General features: G+C 40.4%; 1 long non-coding RNA gene across 2 annotated transcripts in view; it reads right to left on the minus strand.

Annotated features, from left to right (window-relative positions):
- Window positions 1-1,198: 1,198 nt before the first annotated feature.
- LOC138741873 (uncharacterized) overlaps window positions 1,199-12,122 on the minus strand; it is a 41,404-nt gene continuing 30,480 nt past the window's right edge. For both annotated transcript variants that reach the window (XR_011343833.1, XR_011343834.1), the window contains exons 4-5: window positions 3,305-3,561; window positions 1,199-1,261 (exon numbers count right to left, since the gene is read on the minus strand). This is a non-coding gene — a long non-coding RNA (uncharacterized lncRNA). The remainder of the gene's footprint in view (window positions 1,262-3,304; window positions 3,562-12,122) is intronic.

Raw genomic sequence — 12,122 nt, forward strand, 5'->3', positions numbered from 1 at the left:
AGTTCAATGACTCAATGAAGTCCCTGTGCTATAGTCTGAAATGAACTCATAGATTTTGTATTGGTGAAAATAATTCCTTTTCTCAAAGATAAATTCAAATTTTTACATTTAGATATACAGATAGAGTATGCCAGGTCCAAGAGCTCATATTACTCAAATATCCCAATTAAATTACACCCCCAGCACACTTCAAATAGTAGGAGAAAACCAAAGCACCTGGAGGAATTCCAGGCAGACACAGGAAGAAGGTACAAACTGGATTTGAACCCTGGCTTCTGGCTTTGTAATAGCATTGTAACCGCTATGCTTAATTGTGATTCAATAGCCTGGATAATTATCAATAAAGGATAGGAGACCTTCAATTGATGTACAACAATTGGAGCATTTTTTTAAAGAGAACAATTATTCACAAGCTAATTTAGTCATTACACATCAATAACAATGTGTCTGATATATAGGAAGAGTTTAGTGTGGGGTTACTGCATCATTGGATATGTTCTCAAACAGCTGAGCAGCATGGATTAAGTTGAGTAAATGTCTTGAATAAATGTTATAACCAAAGTTAAATTGCAAATATCTTAAGTGTGACTTCTGAAATAAAATTGAACCCAAGCTCCATAAATTGTGACTCCTTCCATTAAACCATCTACGAGCTGTGTTGCATAAATTTAAAATGTTTCTCAGTGAATTCTTCAGCGACCCATTCTCAATAAATCAAGCAAATATGACCGAAAATTACTCTGAACAATGCTCAATAAATTAGTCTTTCTCCTAACTTACTTGTCTGTGGGTGTTCCCATCAGCTTAAATTTGTTAATCTGCCAATCCACCTGCGAAACCATCTTAATACTTCTCCTGTTTATCATAAGATGTGGGTGTTGTTGAACGTGTGGAGAAGTACTTCCTGACCCAGGTACAAACCTATAGCGGTGCACATGGTTACAGCGGCCTTCCAGAGTCCAAGCCGCGTTGGAGTCTCTCATTCTGTCTATGATAGAAAAACACTGCTAAATGTAAGGAACACTTACAGTAAAACCCTGGGCATCAAGCACCTATAGTGGCGAGTAAGCGAGATTTCTGGTGCTTGAGACTCGCTCTTACAATAAACCTTTTAAAAGACAAAAATGCTACACTGTACTTACACTGAAAAAACTTCACTGGATGAATATATAAGCCTTAAAGCATTTTACTTTATTTTCAGTCACATTTTTGAAAGCATTTAACCATCGTTGCATCTGGTTTCTCCCCTCCATGGAGATGCCTGAAAGATGAACGATAACATTATAGATAATTAACCCCACATCCCCTCCCCCAAGTTTACAGACAAAGCCTTACTAATATACTTAATAATATACTAATAAAAATAAAGACTCTTATGAAGGTAAAGTTCTTGGGAGTCACTGTCTCAGAGGATCTTTCCTGGACCGAACGTACTAAAGGCATTGTGAATACAGCACTCCTCAGGAGTTTGCAGAGGTTTGGTATGACACCGGAAACACAGGCACATTTCTACAAATGTCTGGCGGAAAGTGTGCTGACCGGCTGCATCACGATCTGGTGTGGGGACACCAATACCCCTGAGTATAAGGCCCTACATAAGGTAGTGGACACAGCCCAGGACATCACAGGCAATACCCCTATCCCCCAACTCCTACACAATCCTCCCCCCTCCCGCACTCTGAGAACATTTACAGGGAACACTGCTGTCAGAGAGCAAAAGCGATCCACACCACCCAGCACATGCTCTGTTCTTGCTGCTGCCATCAGGAAAGAGGTCTAGGTGGCACAAGACTCACACCACTAGGTTCAGGAACAGATGCTACCCCTCCACCATCAGACTCCTCATCGACAAATTCAATCAGGGACTCATTTAAGGACTCTTACTTGTGCACTTTATTGATTTTTAAAAAAAATTCTCTCTGTATTGCACAAAAGATTTGTTCACATTTATTATCTGTTTACAGTTCTTTATTTGTTTGCACATATACACTGTGTATAGTTGTTTTTTGAACTACCAATAATTGGTAATTCTGCCTCACCTGCTAAAAAAGAATCTCAGGGTTGTATGTGATGCCATGTAGGTACTCTGACAATAAATCTGAAAGCTGAAATCTAAGCAGGGATAAGGAGCCTCTTTAAGAAAGTCACTCCAATGGCGAGCAGCATCAACCAGCTCTTCACCTGGGCGATGCCATTGCTGTTTCACATAACTTTATTCGAATAGCCTCTATAAGCAAAGCACGACCAAAGCCCTCCACTGGCTGAATATTTGCTCCCACCTTCACCAAACGTTTATCTGTTACTTCAGAGAACATTTACTTTTACAGTTTTAAACTTTAATTTTTCAATTATTTAATGTAATTATTTTTTTTCTTCATTTTTTTGCCAGTTGCTTGAGGTTGCTTAATTTCTGGATGGAAGGGGTTTTTACTGTATTATGGGCCGTGTACGAAATGTACGAAAAGCTGCTTCGTCTGGTTGTATATGTACTGTCAGATAATAATAAACTTGAACTTGAACAATGCTTCACAGACACTGATGGAAGTGAAGAGACATCCTGTATGGGTTTGGAGTCCCATACAGATCAGACAAGGTCAGGATGGAGATTTCCTTCTCTAAAGAACATGAGGGAAGAAGGTGGGTTTTCACAACTATCCAGTAATTTCATAGCCAATGCTGTAGTGATTAAAGTTCAAAGTTCAAACTTATTGTCACAGTACAAGCATGACATCACATACAATCCTGAGATTCTTTTTCCTGCATAGACAGTGTAGAGCTCGTCAAAAGAACCAAAGACTTGTTGATCCAAACCAAGGCTTTTATTAGCAAAAGACAGGAGCTCTTCACAGGTGGCCGACCAGTCCGGAATGATCCGACCTGGCTAGGGACACAACCCTTTAAGGCCCAGACAGTTGGCATGGCTAAGCTCTCAGCCAATCGCTGTAAGCACAGTCATTACACTCTAGATACTGTAACTATATACATTGGTGATAGGTCTGTACTATCACAGACAGCAAAATACAAGTCTTTAAATGAGTCCCTGATTGAGTTTGTTGTTTAGGAGTCTGATGGTGGAGGGGTAGCAGCTGTTCCTGAACCTGGTGGTGCTGGTCTTGTGGCACCTATACCTCTTTCCTGATGGCACCAGTGAGAGCAGAGCATGTTCTCATGAGGGTCTATAAGTTCCTTTAGTACTATTTTACAAAAGTGTTATCTCCACTGTCCTGTGGAGATGACAACAAGACTGAAGAATACCATTTTATCAATGGTGTTTCCATAGATTGAATGGTTACACTGAACTCACACTAGGCTTCACAATATTGTTAACAGTCGTGGAACTTCACAGCTGAATCAAAACCAATTTCTCATCCAGATGCTGCAGTCATTCACTCCAGTGGCTGCTCAAATCCACCCTGCTGCTTCTTGCATTTACTTAGTCTGAAGATCCACAGAATTTCAATGTTAGTGCTCCGTGCCAAGGAAGGAGAGAATGCAAGTGTCAGTCTGGTGATTTGAACAACAGCCAGTTGATGCAGGAACATAGATAAGATGCTTGTGATTCTAAATGCAAGGAAATAATTTCACAGTGTGAGACACTCCCACAGAACTACCCTTTTCCCAAACAAGAGAACTTAAATTTCATTAGTTAAATAGATTGAATTCAATATAAAATTTAACCATAAGTATATTAACATCCTCCAGGGAAGCAAATATACTGTCTTTACCATTGTATGTGATTCCAGACCCACACAAACTGCCTTATCCTTCATGACCCTTTGAATAGTCCAGAAGGACGATGATGATTTTATTGTTATAAACATAACTACCATGCTAGGATGCACTGAAATTCTTGCTTGCTCCTGCTGCACAGATGGATTTAATTTTGAGACACAGGATGGTAACATGCCCTTCTGGCCCACAAGCCTACACTGCCCAAATACACCCATGAGACCAGTTAACCTGCTGACCCCATACATCTTTGAAACATGGGAGGAAAAGGGAACACCCAGAGAAATCCCACACAGACAAGGGGAGAACGTACAAACTCCTTACAGACAGCTCTGGATTCCACCCTGGGTTGCCGGTGCTTTATTAGTGTTGCGCTAACTACATCACTAACCTTGCTGCCTGAGGTATGCAAAATTTACCTCACAAAAAATAAATATTAATTAAATGATCATATGAGAGAGAAAATATATTAAATATAAAAAATATGGATAGAGAAAGACATTGCAAAATATCCAATGATGCTTCATCAGAGCATCAAACAGCCATTGATATTGAACCTCTTCAGGTGATGCTAAAGTCTTGTTCGAGAGGTGGTTTTTAAGGAACATCTTAGGTGAGAGAGATGAAGAGGGAGGATGGGAGCACGTGGCTTTGGGAGGTAAAGGCTAAGCCGCTGATGGTGAGATGGAAACAGATGAGATGGCAGAGGCTGGAATCTGGAGCTGTATCTGTGGAGGTGAAGGGATGGTCAACACTTTGGTTCAAGGCCCTGAGAGCATTAAATCTGGATTCTAATGAAGCCAGAATTAAAGGAACATGGAGAAATCTGAAAGGAGAAGATGGGGGAAGTAGCAGAAGGCTGAGAAAGGTATCCTCTGCTAGGAGGAACTCTCCTGGTGGACAGCATCAATGAGAGAAATGACAATTTGGGCCTTAACCCTTCCTTATTTGCTTATTGCCATCCAGAACTACTCTGGAATGGAGACCACTTTTCAAGAAGCTCTTTTAATGAACAGACAAAATGGATCAATTTTTTAAAGCACCTATTTTATTTCAACGATACAGGAATTTGTTCTGTAGGTTCTTCTAGTCATTGCTCTAATCCATCTGGGTGTAATTATCTGTGACACTATCTACGCACATTTTCTCTGGCCTGAGTTCAGCACCAAGTCTCACACTGAGCTGGCAGCAAGCGCATCGCACTGCCAGCCAATTCTCATCAGCAATGACGCAAGTGAAATTGTCTCCAAGACACCCATATTAATTTTGCTCTGAGCGCTTGTCTTTCATCATTCATGGTGCAGGAGTCTGCCTGGATTTCTGGCTGGAAACCTGGTGGTGCAGAATTGCTTTTATATAAGGCTTCACCAGCAAAGAAAATATGATTTTCTGAAATAGATAATATAGTTTTCTTTTGCAGGCGTCTGACCGCTATTTTCATCCCAGCCCAAATCTATCCTTCCCACCAAACTACCACCCCTCCTCTCTCCTCCCTAACCACCCAGACTCTGTGCATTTGCAAACAGGGATTCCTGCTGCTGTGAGTTTCATAGGCAGTAGGCTCACAGCTAGTATGTCTGGCATCTGGTGCAAGGGTCAGCCATCGTGGGACTCGAGGTCAAAAACAATCTGCTGGAGGAACTCTGTGGGTTGAACAGCATCTGTTGCAGTGGTGGGTGGGGAAGAAATTGTTGACACTTGGAGTTGAATCTCTTCATCAAAAACCTTCACGAGTCGTGACCATATTCTTTGGTTTGTTTTGCTCCAGATTAAGACCGTGAGACATAGGAGCAGAAATAGGCCATTCAGCCCATCGTGTCTGTCCCACCATTTAATCATGAGCTGATCCATTTTCCCACTCAGCCCCACTGCCCGGCCTTCTCCCCATAACTTTTGAATCGACCATTTGCACTCTCCCTTGTGTCTCCGTGATTCTGAGGTGTCAGATTTTGAGGCTTTCTGTTTGAACAGAATAGCCTGATCAGACCTTTCCTGTCAGTAGAAAATAGGAACCAACCATACTTTGTCACAATCATGTCTCCAAAATTAGGATACTAACATGTGAGAGGCCTGAATATGATGTCTATTCCCCAAATTTCCTTTAACTGGTTTTATTATCATTATTATTCAAGTACCTCTAATGACCTCTTTCATAGATTCGAATAATTTAGTGCAAGAACTAGGCTCTGCTTCTCTCTGAACCTTAACAATAAGGGGCTCTTGCAGATTACTGATATTTCAATAAGAAATAAAAATCTTTGCTTTTAATATTTCAAGCCTGGTTATCTTTAAAGCTTTGTCTGCATTCGACTAGGATGGTCTCGTTTTACAACAAAGAAGTGATAGATAATATCCATGAAGTGCTCTAGATGGCAATATTTCTTGGTTCTACAGAGGTATCATTTAATTAGCCCTGCCACTGTGTTGCTCCAAGATCCTCAATGCATTGACCTCTTACATCCATTTTCATTTGTATCTGATCTACCTGTTCTCTGGTAAACCAGACATCTTTAATTCAAGACTTGAACCATTGATCCCCAAGGCTATCTCTGCCTGAGATATTTCACAGCTGATATTTATGGGACATGCCACCATTGTCTCTCTTGCCAGCCTGCCTCCACTGTTCTGAAGAGAGAACTGTTCCATGTAGAAATAAGATCCACTGTTGTTCATTGCTTTGTTTAATAACCACACCGATTGCTATCTGCTTCCATATCACGATGTTGAGGAACTCTAAAAGTTAGCATTTATACATCATCCTTCATTTTCTTTCAGTGATTTGCTTGGCCATTTGTGTGGGCTGTCAGTTTGCAGTCACTCAGAGAATGCACTGAGTGAAACCAGTCGACTTATTTTCCTGAAGGGCATTCGAAAACCAGAGGTTTTTGCAACAGTGCAATAATTATAATGCTGACACCAGTTTATCATTTCACAGGCTGAACACTCAAACCAATCTAATAGTGAATACTTCTCGGCTTTTAATCCATAAGACCATAAGAGCAGCAGAGAGGATTACAGGAGTCTCTCTCTCCCCTTCTATTGATGTTATCTACCAGGATCATTATCTGAAGAGGGCACGCAAAATCATTCGGGACCCCTTCCACTCCGCATACAATATCTTTCAGCTGCTCCCGTCAGGGAAGCGATACAGGAATATCAGAGCCAGCTCGACAAGGCTGAGGAACAGCTTCTTTCCACGGGAAGTGAGAATGCTGAGTGACCAAAGGAACTGCTCACACTAACCATTTGAGTCTCTCATATTCATGAAAAAAAATTATATTTATTTACTTGTAAATGCGAATACTTGTCCTGAGTGGGTATTGTTTGTCTGAATGCTTGTTATATCTGGCTGTGTGTCTGCATGTTTTGCACCGAGGACCAAAGAATGCTGTTTCATCAGGTTGAACTTATGCAATCAGATGACAATAAACTTGACTTGGTTTTGTCCTTCAGTTGAAGAAGGTAAGAATATCAGCTGGAGATGGGCAATAGAATCAGGAGTAGACTGTTCAGCCCCTTGATCAGAACTGTCTCCATGCTATCTCTCTCTCTCTCTCTCTCTCTCTCTCTCTCTCTCTCTCTTTTCCCCTCTCCCATACCTCTTCACATTTTTAGTGTCTAGTAATCCACTGTGGTAGAACTGCTGGTAGTTCTGGAAGTTGACTCACAGTTCCTTCATTCTCCTCACATAATAGGAGTTGCTATTTTAGTGGGTTTTTCCTTCCTTTGCCTTTCCTGTGATTCATGCTTGGAGTTCTGTCTGCTCTGCTATGTGTCAAACAGAGCATAGATTCTAAGCTCCTATTCGTTGTTGTTAAACAAGAAAGCCTGCACATGCTGTGACTGTATTTTTACACAAAAATGCTGTAGAGACTCAACAAGTCAGGCAGTGATCTTTATGTAGCAAAGGTAAAGATACATAACCAATGTTTCGGACCTGAGCTCTATCAGGGTATGAGCAAAATGTAGGCAGGCACCTGAATAAAATGGTGGGTGGAGGGGCAAGGGGGGAGCCCAGGCCCACAGGCAAGAGGTAATAGGTGGATAGGGGAGGGAGGGCACAAAGGAAATAAAAGCTGAGGAGGTGGGGGAAGGGATAGCTCTGAAAGGAGAGGGAAGGGGGTGGACAGCTGGAGGAAAGGATTCAGAGGAATGGGGAAGAGAGGGAGAGTGGGGAGTGGCCTAATGAAAACAGGAGAAGTTGATGTTAATGCCATCCAATGGGAGAGTGCCCAGATTGAATATTAGGTTTTGATCCTCCAATTTGCAGGTGACCTTTGTTTAGCTGTGCATGAGGCCATGGACAGAAATGTCGGTCATGGGAACGGGATAGGGAAGTGAAATGGTTGGCCACTGGGGAATCCCTGTCATTGATGTGGACAGAGATAACATGATCAGTTAAATGATCTCCCAGTCTGCATCCCGTCCATCTGACATTCCATGGTATAATATTGTTAGTACTGGTAATACAAAATGGGAAATATTCAGCATTTTAAAGATCATTCGTAAGGTTCAGCGAAACAGATTAATTCAATTTTTACACCTTGATGAAGGGCTCAAGCCTGAAATGTTGGTGATGTATCTTTACCTTTGCTATATAAAGGCACTGTTTCACCTGCTGAGTTTCTCCAGCATTTGTGTGTTTTTTTTCACGTAACCACTGTGTTTTAACTCAATTGTTATTGTTTGAGTCTCTATTTTCATTAGGGATTTAAGAATACTAGTGCTGGGTAATATACCTTTTTTTCTCTTTGAGTTTCTCCAGTGTCTTAATTTACCACATTTAAAAAGTGCATCAAATTAGATGTTGATCAACTGCCAGATATGTGGTGTTTTTTTTTAACCTTGTACAAGGCTTTGCCTGGCTTGGATGGAGAAGGCGGAGAGAAACTTCCACATCAACAGATGGTTCAAGGAGTTCAGGGCAATTTGGAGCAAAAGGATGAGCACAGAAAATCTATTTTACTCAGTGTAGTGTTGCAGCCTCACGCTTATGTGGGTTTTGAGTAAAGCCTGTCACCACTGGTAACTCACCAGAGGTCACGCTTGGGTGTCCAAACAAGTCTGCACAAGCTAGCCAATCGAGAACAAGGACAATGACAAGGTCAGGAGCAAGATACTGCCAACAGATGACATGCGTTTTGATCAGCTAGTTTGGACTGTTAAAAAAGGCTTGCCTAATTAACTAAGGATATAACATGTCTTGCTCAGCTTAACTGCATTTGTTCTTTGTTCCTTCATGTGATTTGGTAACTCCTATAGTAGCTATGATCTGTGTGGTAACCCCAATACATTCGAACCCAGTCGGTTCTGTCTTGACACTTTACTTGTAATAGAAGTATCTTCAAAGAACTACTAAACAATAATATTAAAAACTTCCCTCCCAAAAGAGCTCCACAAAGTGGAGAGGTCAAAAGCTTTCTTTACAACCCTATCCACCTGTGACATCACTTTCAGGGAATAATGTATCTGTATTCCCGTATCCTTCTATTCTACCGCATTCTTCAGTATCCTACCATATATTGTGTATGTCCTTTCTTGGTTTGTCCTCCCATAATGCAACACCTCACCCTTGCCAGCATTAAATTTCACCTGCCATTTTTCAGCCCATTTTTCCATCTGGTCCAGATCTCTCTGCAAGCTTTGAAAACCTTCTTCACTGTCCACAGCACCTCCAATCTTAATGTCATCTGCATCACTCATGTCATGGTTGGTATAACAGTTAGCACAACGCCTTTACAGCACTAACGATTGGGACTAGGGTTCAAATCCCATGCTGTCCATAAGGATTTTGTACGTTCTCCCCAAGTCTGCCTGGGTTTTTTCCCTGGGGTCTCCAGTTTCCTCCCACCATTTGAAATGCACCAGGGGTTGTTGGTTAGTTGGGTGTAAAATGGGCAGCCCAAAATGGGCAGCCCAAAATGGCTTGTTACTGTGCTGTATGTCTAAATTACATTTAAAATTCTTGTCAGGTCCTGGGGATTTATCCACCCTTATTTGCTTTAAGACAGCAAATGCTTCCTCCTCTTTAATCTGTGCAGGTTCCATGACCTCACTGCTTATTTTCCTTACTTCCCCTGACTCTGTGCCCATTTCCTGAGTGAATACTGATGAAAAAAGTAACATTTAAGATCCCTCCATCTCTTTTGGTTCCATACAAAGCCGACCACTCTGATGTACAATGGAACCAAATTTGTCCTTTACTATCCTTTTACTTCTAATATACCTGTAGACACTGCAAGGATTTTCCTTCACGTTGTCTGCCAAAGCAACCTCATGTCTTCTTTTAGACTTCCTGATTTATTTCTAAAGATTTTTCTTGCATTTTTTAATACTCCTCATGTACCTCATTTGCTCCATGTTGCCTATACTTCTATACACCTTTCTCTTCTTCTGAACCAGATCCACAATATCCCTTGAAAAATCAAGGTTCTCTATGCCTGCTAACCTTGAATTTAATCCTGACAGGAGCATAGATGAGCTGAACAGCCTTTTTCTGTGCTTTAGTTTTCTATGGTCTTTCGTGAAAACTGGAGGCAATTTACAGAGGCTAAGCAACCCACAAACCCTCATGCCTTTAGGATGTGAGAGGAAACACGAACCCATGTGACCATAGTGTGAAGATGCAATCTCCACACGGGCAGCCAAGGGTTAGGATTGAGCCCAGGATGCTGGAACACTGAGCGGGCCATTTTCAACACTGTACCACCTACCGATGAACAAACTCAAAGCTTTCAGAGGTTGAAGATGTAGGGTGTCATATCATGACATAACTAAGAAAGAAAGAGGTCAATCATTCCAATTCATGGTGGGTCTAGAATAAATTGGCTGAAGAGCAACTGTACCCCCCCCCCCCACCCCCCATTCGTGGATGAACTGAGATCAAAAGGAGAGAAATTAGCTTCTGGTTGGCTGCTCATGGGGTAACAGCAGCAATCTAACGTTCCTCTTTACTTTTCATTTCTTTCATCTACCCAGCTCTTTATTTTACAAATGAAGTGCTTCATATTGGTTGCCTTTCTTTCTTCTTGCATTGAAATGGCTGCATTTCATTTCCCCCAGTGATTGATAGAGCACGTCACTCTTTATTACCTAAGGCTGGACCTGGGCAGAGACCTCACTTGGTTTTTCTTCGGTTACATATTTATTAAGTCAAGGAGTCTTTGATTTGGAAAGCCCACCAAAGAGGAACACTTGAATATAGCAGTCAGCGTATAAGAATTGTAGAAGATTACTGTGCTGAAGTCATGAAGCAGTACATTGAAAATGAAGAAGTAATGTTGGAGCTATATCAATGTGATTTAATGTCTTCCCTGTTATATCCTGCACGACTTTCTAATGGTCAAAGGTAGCTGCTGTGTTCTGCTAATGAGGCTCAAAGCTTCCTAGAAGAATTTATTATTACACTGTGCCCTGCAAGCGCTTCTGCTTGAAGAATTAAGATGATTGACTATTATTAAATTTAAAGTCTTCTTACAATTTTTTTTCATAACATTTAATGGTCGCATATTGGATTTTTCTTTTTGTTTTGGCAATTTTTTTTCTTTTATTTATTTGTTTTTTTTCTGGGATAATAAACTTACTAGGATTGTATTTATGCAAGTAATTTTTCTGTCTCTCTTTCTCTCTTTATTTGGTCATTGAATATACAGTATATTTATTTCTCTTTCAGAAATATTGGTTTAATATTACTTTGGTATTTTTCTTGTAGTAGACTTACTGAATTATTTATTTCATGGGGAAAAGTACAGAAGAAATTTGTAAAGTATCTATTGTTCTGAAGTAGTCAAAATAAGAAATTTTTGATTTACTTTTGTAGTAATAAAGTTAATGTCAACAAACTCCAGCTGGAAGATAATTGGAACTGAAATGGTTCATTTGGGAAAGTGTCTTGCTGGGTATCTTCCTGTTTTTCAAGCTTCTTATGGCTTTAGGAATCTGTTTAAACTTTGACTGTAGAATCTATTTTTATAACATATCACCGGTTTCTTATTTTAACTTCAAGGTTGCCGCTTAGTGGCTAGATATTAGCTGTTCTAGTCAATTCACATTAATAACAGAAAGTCATGAATATCCTATTAACATTATTTGTTGGAATGTAAAAGGTATGAATCATACAGTGAAATGGAAAGTATAAAGCTAGTATTGTATTTTTAAAAGAAACATTTGTAGATGTGATAATTCCTGTCACATGACAAAGTGGAGAGGTCAATATTTTCATTCCTCCTTCAAGGCTAAAGCTGGGGGGGGGGGGGAGGGTGGTTCTATTCTTATTGACCAAAATATTCCTTTGTTCTCCACAAAGTAATCTCAGATTATAATCGTTGATATATTATTATTTCATGGAAATTGAATAATAAAATAGTAGTTTTAGCTTATATCTATGCCCCTAA

The sequence above is a fragment of the Narcine bancroftii genome, chromosome 8 (genome assembly GCF_036971445.1).
Source record: "Narcine bancroftii isolate sNarBan1 chromosome 8, sNarBan1.hap1, whole genome shotgun sequence".
NCBI classification, from domain to species: domain Eukaryota; kingdom Metazoa; phylum Chordata; class Chondrichthyes; order Torpediniformes; family Narcinidae; genus Narcine; species Narcine bancroftii.